At 40.5% G+C, this 18,076-nt stretch overlaps 1 protein-coding gene across 3 annotated transcripts in view; it reads right to left on the reverse strand.

Annotated features, from left to right (window-relative positions):
• The window catches only part of RASGEF1B (RasGEF domain family member 1B), a 664,872-nt gene that overhangs the window by 118,446 nt on the left and 528,350 nt on the right, over positions 1-18,076 (reverse strand). The window contains exons 1-2 of one of the 3 annotated variants that reach the window (XM_060417306.1): positions 17,513-17,716; positions 15,638-15,741 (exon numbers count right to left, since the gene is read on the reverse strand). The exons of the other annotated variants lie outside the window; for them this stretch is intronic. The gene's annotated coding sequence lies outside the window, so the exon portion shown is untranslated. Of the gene's footprint in view, positions 1-15,637; positions 15,742-17,512; positions 17,717-18,076 lie in introns of those variants that run through there. 3 annotated transcript variants of the gene reach the window in all.

Raw genomic sequence — 18,076 nt, forward strand, 5'->3', positions numbered from 1 at the left:
AGAAGAACAAGTGGGAATCAAGGTTGCCGGGAGAAATATCAATAACCTCAGATATGCAGATGACACCACCCTTATGGCAGAAAGCAAAGAAGAACTGAAGAGCCTCTTGTTGAAATTAAAAGAAGAGATTGAAAAAGTTGGCTTAAAACTCAACATTCAGAAAGCTAAGATCATGGCATCTGATCCCATCACTTCATGGCAAAAAGATGGGGAAACAGTGGAAAAGTGTCAGACTTTATGTTTTTGGTCTCCAAAATCATTGCAGATGGTGACTACAGTCACAAAATTAAGACTCTTGCTCCTTAGAGGAAAAGCTATGACCAACCGAGACAGCATATTAAAAAGCAGAGACATTACTTTGCCAACAAAGGTCTGCCTAGTCAAAGCAATGGTTTTTCTCGTAGTCATATATGGATGTGAGAGTTGGGCCATAAAGAAAGCTGAGTGCCAAAGAATTGGTGCTTTTGAACTGTGGCATTGGAGAAGACTCTTGAGAGTCCCTTGGACTGCAAGGAGATCGAACCAGTCCATCTTAAAGGAAATCAGTCCTGAATATTCATTGGAAGAACTGATGCTGAAGCTGAAACTCCAATGCTTTGGCCACCTGATGGGAAGAAGTGACTAACTGGAAAAGACCTTGATGCTGGGAAAGATAGAAGGCGGGAGGAGAAGGGGATGACAGAGGATGAGATGGTTGGATGGCATCACCAATTCAATGGACATGAGTTTGAGTAAACTCTGGGACTTGGTGATGGACATGGAAGCCTGGCGTGATGCAGTCCATGGGGTGGCAAAGAGTTGGACACGACTGAGCAGCTGAACTGGACTGAACTGTGGGATCTAGTTCTCCGACCAGGGATCAAACCCAGGCCTCCTGCATTGGGAAGGAAGACTCTTAGCCACTGCTGCTGCTGCTAAGTCACTTCAGTTGTGTCTGACTCTGTGTGGGCCCATAGACGGCAGCCTACCAGGCTCCGCTGTCCCTGGGATTCTCAAGGCAAGAACACTGGAGTGGGTTGCCATTTCCTTCTCCAATGCATGAAAGTGAAAGTGAAGTTGCTCAGTCCCATCCAACCCTCAGCGACCCCATGGACTGCAGCCTTCCAGGCTCCTCCATCCATGGGATTTTCCAGGCAAGAGTAATGGAGTGGGGTGCCACTGCCTTCTCTGCTTAGCCACTGGAACCTCTCATATATAATCTTCAGCAGATTCCTACTGGGCACTGCAGCTGCTCCATCAAGGCTCAGCTTCTCCTGCTGCGCCACCAGGCCCAGCCACTCCCATGCTTCGTCAGCACTCCATGACATCAACCATGCTGGCTTTTCTAAGGCATATGTCACTGCTCTGCCTCGACCCTGCTGGGCACAGCCCACTGATGCCCTGGGCTTTGACTGTGTCAGAGTAGGATCTGGGTTAGGTGGGAGAGGAGGTTATGATCCACTCTGACTCTCCAGCAGTGGAGAAACTACAGACCCTTGGAACTCATAGCTAATTGATGATCACTTGTGGGTTTATTCATGAATTAGATTTATTAATGAACTGGGCAAGTGCCCAAGACACACTGCAAATGCTAGTAAATGTTGGGTTGGAGAATGCAATTTGGATCCAAAGCCAACATGTGTCATCCCATCCCCATCCAGATGAGACTGTTGAGCCACTGGAGCCTGGGGTGGGCTGAGGGGAGGGAGGGAGAAACGAGTCTTCAGCACAAACTCACCACCCACCCTTGCGCACAGGTCACAGGCTTCATCAACCCTGCTAGCGGCTGACCGGAGAGTAAAGAGGGGAGGATAAGAGGTGAAATATCTCCCCTAGTGTGTTTTTCATACAGAAGCAAAGAGCTAGGGAGCCTGAGTGCCCACTGCTCCCCTGAAGGTCCTAGAGAAGAGGAGGCTTGTGCAGGAGAATGACAATTCTCAACTGAGCGACATTCTCCTGAGAACTGCCCTTCCTCCTTCACGGAGAAGTGAATGTGGGGTTGGGAGAGAAGCTAGACAGCGTCTTCAAAGCCACAGGCTTGATCGGAAGGAGAGAAGTTCCTTCCTCTGTGAAAACAGGAAGATAGGAGATTAAGTACTGTAAAAATATACCCCAGATGTTAGAGCGTTTATTAAGAGAGTTCTTCTGGCTTTGGCTCATCACACTTCTGCCTTCCGTGGGGCTAATGGGGCTAATGGAGACAGTCCCTCCTGGTAGCTCAGACAGGAGCCTGCAGTGCAGGAGACCCTTGGGTCGGGAAGGTCCCCTGGAGAAGGGAACGGCAACCCACTCCAGTATTCTTGCCTGGAGAATTCCATGGGTAGAGGAGCCTGGAGGGCTACAGAGAGTCCACTGGGGTCACAAAGAGTTGGACACAGCTGAGCAACTAACACTTTCACTTTCAGAGACAATCTGAGTGGTGGACTTGTCTGAGCACAGAACATTCTTTCCTTTCAAAGTAAAGAAAGATGGGCTAATGGCCTGCCTATCATGACTGGCTATTTCCCTTAAAATTAATTTTTCTTTGGAGGATATCAAAGTTCCCTAACCCGAAAAATCTCCTTTGGCACAGACTCAAGAATTTGCCAAACATGCCCACTTGTGTATGGGTAAGCAGAGTTGTTCATGCAGTAAACACAGTTGGTTGCTTTGTCACCAGGAGTCTCTTCTTTACTCAACACAAAAAGGCAACTAGCGGTCTGTCCTGAGAGTTAACCAGAAACTGCCAACCATGCCTATTCGTCAGCAGGGGCACTGGCCCAAGTTGTCACTCCCTAATTTCTGCACAAATCATAATCTAATTCTGTCAGCGCAGTAGTAAAGAAGCCCAGTGCCAATTCAGGAGACTCAGGAGATCAGGTTTGATCCCTGTGTTGGGAAGATCCCCTGGAGAAGGAAATGGCAACCCACTCCAGTATTCTTGCCTGGGAAATCCCATGGACAGAGGCATCTGACAGGCTACCATCCACTGGGGTCCAAAAGAGTCAGACACGACTTAGTAACTAAAACAACTTCAGGTACCAAACAGAGTTTCTGAAGATCAGAAGATAACTAAAGATTTAGTTCTTTTCTTTAAGGGGCTCACAGTCAAGGGATAAAGTCAGTAACGTAAAGAAGCAAATACCTATCATAGAGCTTTTACCGCAAAAAGGCACAACAAATTTTATTAAAATGCTATAACAACAGGCACATAAAGTGCTATGATGTTCAGAGGTTAGGGGAAAAATTATTTATAAATAAAATCATTAGACTATTTCTAAGTTGGAAAGATTTGAGAACATATGAAAGATGACAACTTAGTCTTAATTTTTTGATACATGACTATTCCCAAGCCTGGATTTCTACCATAGCTATTTTTTTTTAATATGCTTATTTGGGGGTTTATTTAGGGCATACTCATAGTAGCAATGGCCAGTAATGACCTTCGGCTTATGAAAATAGATCTCCAATAAAAATAAATTCATTACTGGAAAACCATTGGAACATCTTAGTCCTGTGGAAAAACACAGTTATGTGTTTACTGATAAATTATTTCCTGCTTATGTAACTGACCTGCCATGTTTAAGCATCATTCCAACAACATTTGGGAAAATCAAACAAATATACTGCTATGAAAAGAAGACTGATTTCAGGTTTTAAATTTGTTTATTGCATATGTTCAGTTATCTGAGATAAAAATGAAACAATTAAAAAGCACAACTTTTAGTTTGAAATTTTTTAATGACGTGGAAGACACTGTAGCTTATTTGATCCAATATTACCTCTCCAGGCTGGTGGGCCAAATCTCTAAAATTATTCATAACAGCAGTTCCTAAATATCAGTGGATTCAAGACCTGGGAGTATGCTGCACTGAGTCTACTGTGTTTCTTTTATTTTTACATCGTTTCCCTTTCCTTTCCTGGATGGTGCCTTACTTTCCAAGACAATCTCTTGTTTTTAAATGTTTTCTGCTCATGCATTGGGCTTCTCAGTGGTACATTTGAAGGTTGCTCAGCTCTTTGATGGACCTCAGTTTTAGTAATTAATTCTGTGTGTTCATCTCGAATAGTCTAGTATGGACCTCTCCTTACAGACTATATTCAAGTATAGAATAGAACAGGGACATTTGGTATAAAGTAGAAACTGTCATAGCATAGAAAGCCATTGAATCTAATGTCTAAAGGTTTGCCTTCAGGCAAGCCTAAAAGGCTTGGGAATAGTCATGTATCAGAAAATTAAGACTAAGTTATCATCTTTTTATATGTATCTCAAATCGTTCTAATTTAGAGATAAAGGAGCTCATGCTTAATGAGCTAAATGTTTAATATAATCAATAATCATGTTATAGTGAGCATCTATTGCTTCTCTTGGTTTTTCCTTGGAGAATCACCCATCCCTAAGTCTGTATCACCAAGTAGCCAATGAGAGTGGTGCATCACAGGACTAGAACGCTTACATTGAAAGTGGGCACATGACTCAAGAAGGGTTAATCAGAGACCTCCCTGGTGGCCCCCTGGTCCTGATCTTGGAGGACCCCATATGCTTCAGAACAACTAAGCCCATGCACCACAACTCCTGAGCTCGTGTGCTGCAGCTACTGAAGCCCACGAGCCCCAGAACCCATGCTCAGAAAGAAAAGAAGCCACTATAATGAGAAGCCCATGCACCATAACAAAGAGCAGCCCCTTCTTGTTGAAACTAGAGAAGGCCCACACAGCAGTGAAGACCCAGCACAGGCACAAGTAAAATAAATAAACACATTTTTTTTTTTAAAGAAGGGTTAATCAGAGCCAGCTCTGGGACTTTTGCAGGAACTAACAAAATCAAACTCCTGTTCAGGTGGGAGTAAGCTTGGGGCCATTGGAACCAAGCTGCTGCCTAAGAATGACACTGTCACAAAGAAAGCAAAGCTGAGAGATGGAGAGAGAAAGATACCCTGGTCCTAATGAAGTTATTGGAGCCCCTAGAGCTAGCTAGTCTTGAGACTGCAGTAACTTTATATGTTTCATAAAAAAGAGTCAATAAATTATTAAATTTATTATAGCATAAGAAGGCAATGGCAACCCACTCCAGTACTCTTGCCTGGAAAATCCCACAGACGGAGGAGCCTGGTAGGCTGCAGTCCATGGGTTGCTGAGGGTCGGACACGACTGAGTGACTTCACTTTCACTTTTCACTTTCATGCATTGGAGAAGGCAATGGCAACCCACTCCAGTGCTCTTGCCTGGAGAATCCCAGGGACGGCAGAGCCTGGTGGGCTGCCGTCTGTGGGTTCGCACAGAGTCAGACACAACTGAAGCGACTTAGCAGCAGCATTGTCCTTATGCCTAAAATTCATGTTTATCAAATTGAATTCTTCTTGTTTCGTATCTGTTTCCTCCACTAAATTGTAAATGCCTAGAGATCAGAATTCCCTACTACCTGGCAAATAACAGATGCTCAATAAATATTTCTTCAAATGAACAATCCAGAATCTATCCTTAAAACAAAAAATCACACAGCTGTTGATTTTATAGTGATCAAAGTACCATGTTTCTGGGCACTTTGTTCAACAACATTTGGGGAACACTTTACACTATGAAAATTCTACTTATAGAATAGTAAAAAAAAAAAAAGAGAGAGAGAGAGAGAGAGAGAGAGAGAGAGAGATACATGAAAAGAAATGATACTTTCTGTCTGTCTAGTCAAGGCTATGGTTTTTCCAGTGGTCATGTATGAATGTGAGAGTTAGACTATAAAGAAAGCTGAGCACGGAAGAATTGATGCTTTTGAACTGTGGTGTTGGAGAAGACTCTTGAGAGTCCCTTGGACTGCAAGGAGATCCAACCAGTCCATCCTAAAGGAGATCAGTCCTGAGTGTTCACTGGAAGGACTGATGTTGAAGCTGAAACTCCAATACTTTGGCCACCTCATGCGAAGAGTTGACTCACTGGAAAAGACCCTGACGCTGGGAAAGATTGAGGGCAGGAGGAGAAGGGGACGACAGAGAATGAGAGGCTGGATGGCATCACCGACTCAATGGACGTGAGTTTGAGTAGACTCCAGGAGTTGGTGATGGACAGGAAGGCCTAGCGTGATGCAGTCCATGGGGTCACAAAGAGGAGGACACAACTGAGTGACTGAACTGATACTGATACTGATTATAATTAAAGTTATTGGTCTTAACCACTGGATACCTACATGGGGTTCACAGTCTACTTCCTACTGTGCCCGACCTTTATACATCAACTTCAATGTTATATAACATATAATAAGCCTGATAGGGGCTCCCCAGATGGCTCAGTGGTAAAGAATCTGCCTATTAATGCAGGAGACACAGAGATGCAGGTTAGATCTCTGGGTCGGGAAGATCCTCTGGAGTAGCAAATGGCAACCCACTCCAGTATTCTTACCTGAAAAACCCCATGGACAGAGGAGCCTAATGGGTTACAGTCCATGGGGTCGCAAAGAGTCAGAAACAACCGAGTGACTAAGCACACACGTGCTCACAATAAGCCTGATACACTGATTCACTTTATTCTCCTTAACTCAGGGCAGTGACACTATAATGGGAGAAATCATCCTGTCTTCAAGTAAAAATGTATTTAACAATATGGAATTTCTCCTTATGACGCAGCCGTAAAAGGTCTACAAATAGACTGCCTATTGGAGGGGTCTATTTATCCATGGATCTCTGGATAAATAAGAATTCATAATTAAGAAAGATCAACAACTCACAGAACATATAATTTATCATTCAAGACAAACAGTGTTTAGGCTGGCAAGAAAAGGTAGAGGTTAATCACAAAATCTTATTAGAATGAAGAAGTATATAATTAACCTCTACTCCGTTTCCTCAATCATGAAGGACTTAGGTCTGCAAGGAACAGCCATACAGAAATGAACAAGACTATATCATGCCATACTCCTCTGGCATACCCAATTTCTTCCCTGCCCTTGCCTTCAACTCTAGCTTTTAATGGACAAGAAGTTGAGGCTCACCCCTTAATAGGCACTGAATTATTGGATATGTCACTCCACAAGTCTGCCTCTGGATTTTCTTTCTCTAACTTGCAGGTCTAACTGAGCTTTAACTGAAAGTTCAATGTCTAATGGCTTCTTGCCAGCAGAGTTCATGTTCAAGATTGCTTGGCCTCATTTTAGTACAGAGACTCTTTACCAACTCAAGTTTAAACCAAAATTAAAAAAAAAAAAAACACACAAAGCAGTCTTTATTTTATGACTGTCTACTTATCCTTCCTGATCTAGGAAGTTGACTTCAGTGAGGTTCTGAGGTCTGGTGTTTGGTGTGCTTTGTTCTTTGGTGGTAAGCCATTATGCAGCAGTTCTTTGTAATGTTTATTTCCTGAATTCTAATTACTAGGATTTTTCGCTTTGGAAAGTAAGACAAGCCTAGTATTTCTTTGAAAAGCTCTGCTTCATATGGCCAATCTTAATTTTTATGAATATAAAAATTGTTTTGGTAAAATTCTATTCAGTTGCTTTTTTTTTTTTTAATCCTCTGAATTTAGAATAAGCTCTGTAAGCTTATTGGGCTTGCCAGGTGGTGTTGTTCAGTCACTCAGTTGGGTCCAGCTCTTTGCAATGCCATGCACTACAGCACCCCAGGCTGTCCTTCACAATGTCCTGGAGCTTGCTCAAACTCATGTCCATTGACTCAGTGATGACATCCATCCATCTCAACCTCTGTCATCCCCTTCTTCTCCTGCTTTCAATCTTTCCCAACATCAGGTTCTTTTCCAATGAGTCAGCTTTTTGTATCCAGGTGGCTCAGTGGTAAAGAACCCGCCTGCCAATGCAGGAGACATAACGGATGCAGGTTCAATCCCTGGGTTGGGAAGATGTCCTGGAGAAGGGAATGGCAACCCACTCCAGGATTCTTGCTTGGAAAATTCCATGGACAGAGGAGCCTGGTGGGCTACAGTCCATGGGGTCACAAAGAGTCACATACACAACTCACCACCACGCACTCACCACCACCACTACTGTAAGTTTATTACGGGTGAGATAAACCAATTCTTTACCAAGAGGTCTCTGTGCAATGACAAGTGGACTCTTTTAATGACAGGATTATAGTTTTAACAAATAAGTTAGTTTATAGCAACTGTTTCTGCTGAAATGTCCTAGGAAGCATGTTGGTCTCAATGATTCCAGCAAAAGTGGGAGATGTTTTTAGGAAACAAATGTAGACATCTATCATGCTCTCTTGGGTATTGCTGAGTATTCTGGCAACACTGCAGTTTCTAGGGGCCTGGATATTTTCAATATAATCCACTCTCCTTTCACTGCTATATAATACTCAAGTAACTTGTTATCAGGTGATAGGAACAGTTGTAGAAGTCCTTGAACATCATTCAGATAAATTTTAACCACAGTTTCTTTTTTACGTGGCTTTTATCTTATTACATAAGATATATATGTTTGTAAAAGTGAAAGTGAAGTTGCTCGGTCCTGTCCGACTCTTTGCGACCCCATGGACTGTAGCCTATCAGGCTCCTCTGTCCATGGGATTTTCCAGGCAAGAGTGCTGGAGTGGATTGCCATTTCCTTCTCCAGGGGATCTTCCTGACCCAGGAAAGGAATCCGAGTCTCCCGCATTGCAGGCAGACACTTTACCGTCTGAGCCACCAGGGAAGCCCATATATGTTTATTGTTTATAAATTAGAGAGACATGTAAATGAAAAAAAAAAAAAAGCCAGTTGTAATCTCACCATTCCTTCTTTGCATTTTAATGTTTGTATATCTAGATTTTCAGCATTTTGGAATTTGTCTTTTTACTTAAAACCAAAATGTCATATTCTCTTAAATAGACTTGTTACTTATAGAATCTGCCCCACAACCTTGTATCTTTCTTTAAGCAGAAACTTAAGCTTATCTGTCATGGCCTAAGTAGGCATGCCTATTTTTCTAGAATTAGTCCCTCTTGTTTTTGCTGACTTTCTAAGAGTTATCTTCCTATATAATCATTCACAAAATATTGGTAGGCCAAAAATTTCATAATGTGTTACAGAAAAACCCAAATAAACTTTTAGGCCAGCCCAATAATCTAGAAGCTTTGGATTTGTGAATCATTTTATGATACTGTCTCTCCAGCTCAAACTTTTCCTGGTCAATAAAAATTTCCAAAGTAATTCATTCAGCCAAAAGAAACCACCAGAGGGTTTTACCAAGGACTCTGCATTCAAGGAACTCTCTCAAACATCAATATGGTATTCTGGGTCCATGAATAATTCAGCTTTGTAATACTTGTACCTGACACAATGTGAGCCAGGAGGAAATCCTGAATGATAAACAAAAGAAAACAAGTTACATAAGAAACCCTAAATCTAAAATGTCAATGCAGGTGCCAACCGTCCCAGAAGCTATTGACTGTGCTTTTAAATCTTTGCAAAAGATATTGATGAAAAACTATTTAAATGAGGTTATAATTTTACATAATAACCTGGAAGTGATGATACTAGTAATAACCATTTTAAAGATTTATTATGTTCAGTTCAGTTGCTCAGTTGTGTCCCACTCTATGCGACCCCATGGACTGTAGCATGTCAGGCCTCCCGCACACCAGGCCTCCCTGTCCATCATCTGACATTTAATATACATGAGCCTTGTCATATACTCTTTTACATACATTTTATAACAATTCGAGGAAGTCAGGTATTTTAAATCCCATTTTACAGAAGAGGTAACTGAGGCACAGAGGGAGAGTAAGCTGCTCAACATCGCCTGGGTGGCAAATGGCAAAGGAGGTTAAATCAAGCTTTCTGTGACTCGCATGTTCTTTGTATCATCCTTATAATGTATGTGGCATTCCACAGATGTTGGAACATTACTACAGAGTTCATTCCATTTGCATTATGCTAAACTTCCTGACATCTAACAAAGCAGGAAAGTGAGAAACTCTAATATGACTTATACTTGAGCCCCACCCATTGGTCTTTCCAGAGATGTAGTTCTTGTGTGGTTCACATGAAAGGGAATACCTTTCAGATTATGAATTCCAGAATGCAAATTGACTGATATGCAGGTTTTTCATGGAATATTTGAAAATAAACTGCAGCTGCCTTCTCATTCTTTGAGAGGAACCTTTCTTCGACTCTGAAAACTTTGCCAATGGTGCAGTAACAATAATAGAGAAAGAGGTGAACTGAAATGAATTAATGAAGCTTTATTAAAGCTAATACATACGTAATTAGTTTTAAAGGGTACAGAAAACCTTAATTCAAGAGACATGAGCAAATCAATATACTGCGTGTTATCTCACCCAGACAATATTATGGCAGTAAAATTGCTGTAGCATTAAAGAGAAAAATAGCATCTTGAAGGCTGCCTGATGAGTCACTGAACAGAAGTCCAACTGGCTCTAACCTTTAGATGATAATATTTTTTTTTCTAAGATATGACTAACAAGCTGACACAATTTATTCCACACCAAAGATGGGATCCAAAGAATAACCTGACTCTAAAAATAACTTCTAATATCCAAGAGAAATCACTGCGATTCTGTTTGTGCATTAACTTCAGAAAGAGCTGTTCACTGATGGATATATTTCTCAAATATTTCTCTCAAATTTATTTTCTTTTTGTTTTCCTGGAACAGTGTGAACTGACCATGAAGTATGGTCAGCACTATCCTAGGTGCCAATGTTTCCAAGAGGCATCTTGGCACTGCATCTCAAGTACCTCTCAGGCTAGTTGAGAATGGAAATCTGTGAGCGGACAGTTAAGATATAATGACAAGTGTTAGGTTGGACCACAGCTGCTCAGGGCTCCATGGATGTACAACAAAAGGGAATATGGACAAAGTTGTGGTAAGAGAGAACTTCTCTTGAGAGATTTCAACAAGAAAATTCTTAAAGAGATGGGAGTATCAGACCACCTTACCTGCCTCCTGAGAAATCTGTATGCAGGTCAAGAAGCAACAGTTAGAACCAGACATGGAAAGGAGCTCCATGGAAAGGACATGGTTCCAAATTGGGAAAGCAGTACAGCAAGGCTGTATATTGTCATCCTGTTTATTTAACTTATATGTAGAGTACATCATGAAAAATGTAAGGCTGGATGAAGCACAAGCTGGAATCAAGATTGCCAGGAGAAATATCAATAACCTCAGATATGCAAATGACACCACCCTTATGCAGAAGAAGTTCACCCTTAGTGAAGAAGAACTAAAGAGCCTCTTGATGAAAGTGAAAGAGAAGAGTGAAAAAGTTGGCTTAAAACTCAACATTCAGAAAACTAAGACCATGGCATCTGGTCCCATCACTCCATGGCAAATAGGTGGGGAAACAATGGAAACAGTGACAGACTTTATTTTCTTGGGCTCTAAAATCACTGCAGATGGTGACTGCAGCTGTGAAATTAAAAGATGTTTGCTCCTTGGAAGAAAAGCTATGACCAACCTAGACAGCATATTAAAAAGCAGAGCATCACTTTGCCAACAAAGGTCCCTATAGTCAGAGCAATGGTTTTTCCACTGGTCATGTATGAATGTGAGAGTTGGACCATAAGAAAGCTGAGCACAGAAGAATTGATGCTTTTGAACTGTGATGTTGGAGAAGACTCTTGACAGTCCCTAGAACTGCAAGGAGATCCAACCAGTCCATCCTAAAGGAGATCAGTCCTGGGTGTTCTTTGGAAGGACTGATGCTAAAGCTGAAACTCCAATACTTTGGCCAACTGATGAGAAGAACTGACTCATTGAAGACCCTGATGTTGAGAAAGATTGAAGGCAGGAGGAGAAAGGTGCAAGAGAGGATGAGATGGTTGGATGGTATCACTGACTCCATGGACATGAGTTTGAGCAAGCTTTGGGAGATGGTGAAGGACAGGGAAGCCTGGCGTGCTGCAGTACATGGGGCTGCAAACAGTTGGACACAACTGAGCAAATGAACTGAACATAACTGGATTATGTACACTGCTTTCCTTTTAATGACCTTGCTTTAACACAACCAGTTCTATATCAAAAACTATGGAGACAGCGTAAATGAACCAGAGACTTCTGGTTTCAGCCTTGATTTTTCTCTGTGTTACTCCTTCTTCTTTGCAGTCTGACAACTTAGATCCTTTTGTTTATTTTCCTTTTTTAAAAATAAATTTATTTATTTTAATTGGAGGCTAATTACAATATTGTATTGGTTTCTGTCCCCACCTTGGTGTGTTAACTGGGGCAAGTCACATCATCTCTCTTGGTATCAGATTCTTCAACTGTAACATGAGGAGGAATAATCCAAATCATCGCTGAGAATGACTTTTAAATTTAGAATCCTATGAAATTGTATGAGATTAGCAAAATGTTCAGTTCAGTTCAGTCACTCAGTCATGTCCGACTCTTTGCGATCCCATGAATCACAGCACGCCAGGCCTCCCTGTCCATCACCAATTCCCGGAGTTCACTCAAACCCATGTGCATCGAGGCGGTGATGCCATTCAGCCACCTCATCCTCTGTCATCCCCTGTTCCTCCTGCCCCCAATCCCTCCAAGCATCAGGGTCTTTTCCAGTGAGTCAACTCTTCGCATGAGGTGGGCAATGTATTGGAGTTTCAGCTTCAACATCAGTCTTTCCAATGAACACCCAGGACTGATCTCCTTTAGGATGGACTGGTTGGACCTCCTCGCAGTCCAAGTGACTCTCAAGAGCCTTCTCCAACACCACAGTTCAAAAGCATCAGTTCTTTGGTGCTCAGCTTTTTCACAGTCCAACTCTCACATCCATACATGACTACTGGAAAAACCATAGCCTTGACTAGACGGACCTTTGTTGGCAAAGTAACATCTCTGCTTTTCAATGCGTTATCTAGGTTGGTCATAACTTTCCTTTCAAGGAGTAAGCGTCTTTTAATTTCATGGCTGCAATCACTAATCCTAGGTAATTTCCCCCATGGATTAAAAAAAAAAATAACCTCTGATAGTCCTCTCAAGGAAAGAACAGGGGACCTAAAAGACTTGGGGAGAGCTAACCCAGCATTGATTTTTAAATGCATATATATTTTTATATTTTAACATACCTGAAATAGATATGTCCTATAATGGTAGCATTTCACAATCATAATTAACAGAATTTTCTCCTTCTTTGCAGTTCATGAAATAACAGTGTGCTATAATCTTAACCCTTTAACTCCCAAAACTAGTTAAGATGAGAGTACATAAAAAGCAGATCTTTCAAACATCTAATGTAACACTATTATGTCATTATGCCAGCAAATCTGGAAAAGCCAGTGGTGGCCACAGGACTGGAAAAGGTCAATCCTCATCCCAATTTCCAAGAAGGGTAGTACCAAAGAATTGCTACCCATCAGACAATTGCACTCATCTCCCATGCTAGTAAGCTCATGCTTAAAACCTTGCAAGCTAGACTTCAACATATATGAACCAAGAACTTCCAGATGTCAAAGCTGGGTTTAGAAAAGGAAGAGGAACTAGAGATCAAATGGCCAACACTTGCTGGATTATAGAGAAAGCAAGGGAATTTCAGAAAAACATCTATCTCTGTTTCTTCGACTATGCTAAAGCCTTTGACTGTGTGGATCATGACAAACTGTGGAAAACTCTTAGAGATATGGGAATACAAGACCATCTTACCTGTCTCCTAAGAAACCTGTACATGGGCTGAGAAACAACAGTTAGAACCCTGTATGGAACAACTGATTGGTTCAAGATCAAGAAAGGAGTACAACAGGGCTGACTGCTGTCACCCTGTCTGTTTAGTCTGTACCCTGAGCACGTCATGAAAAATGTTAGGCTGGATGAGTTACAAGCTGGAATCAAGATAGGCAGGAGAAACATCAACAACCTCAGATAACACTCTAATGGCAGAAAGTGAAGAGGAACTAAAGAGCCTCTTGATGAGGGTGAAGGAGAGTGAAAGAGCCTGCGTAAGACTATATATAAAAAAAAAAAAAAAAAACCTAACTAAGATCATGGCATCCGGCCCCATTAGTTCATGGCAATAGAAGGGGAAAAGGTGGAAGCAGTGACAGATTTCCTCTTCTTGGACTCCAAGATCACTGTGGACGGTGGCTGCAGCCATGCAATCAGAAGATGATTGCTTCTTGGCAGGAAAGCAATGACAAACTTGGACAGTGTGTTGAAAAGCAGAGACATTACTCTGCTGACAAAGATCCAAATAGTCAAGAATATGGTCTTCCCAGTGGTCATGTATGGTTGTGAGAGCTGAACCATAAAGAAAGCAGAGGGCCAAAGAATTGATCCCTTCTAAGTGTGGTGCTGAAGAAGACTCCTGAAAGTCCCCTGGACAGCAAGGAAATCAACTCAGTCAATCTTAAGGGAGATCAACCCTGAATATTCACTGGAAGGACTGATGCTAAAGCTGAAGCTCCAGTATTTTGATCATCTGATGTGAACTGATGATTCATTGGAAAAGTCCCTGATGCTGGGAAAGATTGAGGGCAGAAGAAGAGGGTGTCAGAGGATGAGATGGCTGGATGGCATCACCAATTCAATGGACATGAACTTGGGCAAACTCTGGGAGATGGTGAGGGACAGGGAGGCCTGGTATGCTACAGTCCATGAGGTTGCAAAGAGTCAGGCGTGACTGGGCGACTGAACAACAACATAAACTTAACCCTTCAACTCTCAAATCCAGTTAAGATGAGAGTATATGAAAAGCAGATCTTTCAAACATCTAATGTAACACTATTGCAATGAATCAGGAACAGAGGCTGATTGGGGACAAAACTTTCCAAATGGTTGTCCGTTGTCATCTTAGAAAATTTTCCTGAACTGGAGGAGAGTTCCTACACACCCTCTACTTTACGTCATTCTTAAAAACTCCAACTCTAAATAAGGCTCAGGGTTCTGTTGGTTGATGCTTTTATTGTTTTATTATTAGATATTATTGTTATAGTTATCATTATGATTATTATTAATCTAGGCCAATGTTTTTCAAACTATGGACTTCAGCCTATGTATGGGTTTTATAGTCAATAAACTGGGGTGTCACAGCATTTTAGTAAATAAAGCAGCGTAGACTAACACAGAAAGTCTCAGAGTGCATCCCATATGGTGAGTGGATCACTTCCTGGGACTTTTCTCAGATGCATTTACTTAAATACACAATGCATACACTCACATACCTAAGAACTCGTTCATGGTTTAAAATGTGTTTCTATTGTGGGTTGTGATCCAAAAAGACCTAAAAATGCTCTTCCAGAACCAACCTTAGAAGTGTCCACGGCTATGGAAAATAGCTGGGAGCATGAGCAACCAAGCAGAGAGATGTGGAATTTGAGGAGTGTCTTGGGCCTTCATTAGCAACCTGTCCATACCCATGCCAATCACACATTTGGCAAAATAAAATGGTATTTCTCAAGGGCTTGAACTAGCCACTCATAAATAAATCTTTGATGAATCGATTCTCTTTACATCTCTATTACCAGCCTTGTTCTAGAGCTTTTCTCCTTGATGGTGCCCAAGTTTATTTAATGGTACATTTAGAGGCACTTAAGAACCAAAAATTCCAATTGACCCCTGACAGCTGGTGACAGTATTTATTTCTCTTATAAGAAAATTCCCAGGGAAGTTTCACCTTGAAAATTTGATCTTACGTTTACTGTCTTTTAGGCAGTACACTCACTTAAGGAAGGGATTAGTAGAGGAAGTGGATATTGTTATATACTTTTTCTTCCAGACTACTCAGAACAATAAATAGCCAGCACTACCTTGCAGACATATGGTTCACTTGGTGTTTCCTATATTGCCTGGAGTTTCTGCTTTCGCTTCCATTTCAAGCATCCTTCCTGGACGTCACAGCAGGGGGTTCCTGCTGTGGAGGAAATGAAACCAGCAGCTGAAATAATGAAAGTGGGACCATCTTGGTTTTTCCATTACCACTTCTATAGGCAGTTGAGTCAAGATCTTAACTGAAGGACATCCTTAGCTTAGCTTTTCAGATGGATCAAACTTCTAATGCTGACTCTCTCTGAGATTCCATCCAGGTGTAAAATCCTGTGATTCTCTGAGATCTGGTCATGTGACCATTTCATTTTACAAATGAAAAGACAGAGGCCCAGTCTGGCTAGTGAGAAGCCCAAGGTCAGATAGCCTGTTCCCAGCAGGTCAAAAATGCTAAAATATCCCTCAACAGATTAGATATGTTGCTTTGACTTATTGAGTTTAGACCCGTTTCTCAAGGACACCTTAAATCTCTGGGAAAGGTGTAATATCCGATTTCAGTATTTTAAATCTATAACTGAGTTTTCAAATGAAAGTTTCTCTTCTTATTCTTATGGAAATTCATGCTAGACAGTTAAAACTAACACAGTTCTGATAAATATGACTAAGTCATATAATCTGATTTTCAATTCCTTGCTATTTTTTTTCATGTACTTCCAAAGCAGAGAAATAAAAGCTGTGTTTTCTTTCTCAAGATATCTGTGAGGAAAATCAATACCAAGCAAATTTCTGTGCAGAATATATAGTCTATAACAGCAATTTTCTTGGTTCTGTTGAATGCTGTGAAGTAACATTATCTTGTATTACCAATGCATATAAAAAAATAAACCTGTTTAAATATAAGGATTGAGTCACTGCTACTTTAAAGGAGTTAAGAATTTTATTTATAAAGTTGGAGAATATGAAAGAGTCAGAAAAATGCTGGCCTTTTAAAAATCATTATTTTGAATGAGAAAGAGAAGACAGCTTAAAATGAGCAAGATGGGGAAGAGAGAAAGAACTTTTTGACATCTGAGTGACCAAACAATCTCAGATGTCTTTGATTGGTGTATTTTCAGAGTTTGCTGTCAACGGAATTTCCATCCAAATGACTTCTATTTTTTAGTTTTTATTTGTAAAATATGTTGCTAGAAAAGTGAATTTATTATTTTGAGTAGTATGGTCAAAACTAACTGACAAAATAAAATATTAAGAAAAAAGACTGCAACAATATTTTAAAAGAACAATTATGCTCAAAATACCCAAACAGGTAAATTTATAAAATAAGTGGAAAAAACAAGTACACCAGGATGTACTAAATATACACATTATAGGGTATCCATTTGATATATTATGCAATAATTGAACTCAATGGAGATTATGAAGTAAAGCAAAAAACATTATGATATATTAAGCAGATAGGCTACAAATACATATACAAAATGACTAGAATTACATAACTTCTGTCTTATTACTCTTATGTAAGAGAAAAACCGGCAGTTAAGTGGTGTTTCCTTAAAGATATGAATATTAATCATATCAACATCATTAAAGATAATAATATTGCGAATATTTTTGAGATACTTATTATTCCTTTTCTTCATTTTTGAACTTTAAAAAGTAGTTTGAAATTTTGAAAAGTAATCATGAATTCTAGTTTCGAGACTAATAAACCTGTTTTGTTTGGGAGTGCAGGGAGCTGGAATCTGCCCTCCCTTTTTCCACAAAAATTATTTTCACTGTCAAGTTTGTGTTTGAGAAAGCTTTAACAACAACTAAGATTTCCTCAATTGATGTTCAAAGTACTTCATTTTTCCTGAATTCACCTGGCAGCCTCTGTTAACAAGATCATAAAGGAGAAGATACAATAAAACAAGAATAACCATGAGCATCCAAATGGTGTCACCAAGGTCACACACCAAAAGCAACAGACCAACAAATCCGCCAAGCTGAAGTTCAGGGGCTTTGCTGCCGTCCTGATTCAGACCTGTCTCCTGATAGTGTATCCATAACTTTTGTACACATGGCTCTCTGACTTTCAGAGATCACAAGTTTAAAGGCGGAGGGGGTGGAGCAGCTGCTGATAGCTGACAACAAGAAAAGCAACAGAAAGCCTTAAAAAGAAAATTCAAAAGAAAACCTTTAAACTTCCACTGATCTAGAGACTGAGCAGGGTGGCAAACAAATATACCTTCTTTTAAGAGACCCATATCATCACTATATAGTTGGTGAAAAACTAATTGTAACAATAATGAACACTGAGTAATAAAGGGCAAAAATGTAATCAGAATATACTTTTTAAGAAAGAGACAAATGAATTATGTTGTTTAATATTATTTCCGCATAAAGTAAATACAATAAAAAATATTCTGGTGGTTCAAGAGACTAATTGTCAACTGCACTGAATGACTCATCTCCAGATGTTTCAGGAAAATTTATTTTTATTG

This window comes from Ovis aries, chromosome 6 (assembly GCF_016772045.2).
Source record: "Ovis aries strain OAR_USU_Benz2616 breed Rambouillet chromosome 6, ARS-UI_Ramb_v3.0, whole genome shotgun sequence".
Lineage (NCBI taxonomy): Eukaryota > Metazoa > Chordata > Mammalia > Artiodactyla > Bovidae > Ovis > Ovis aries.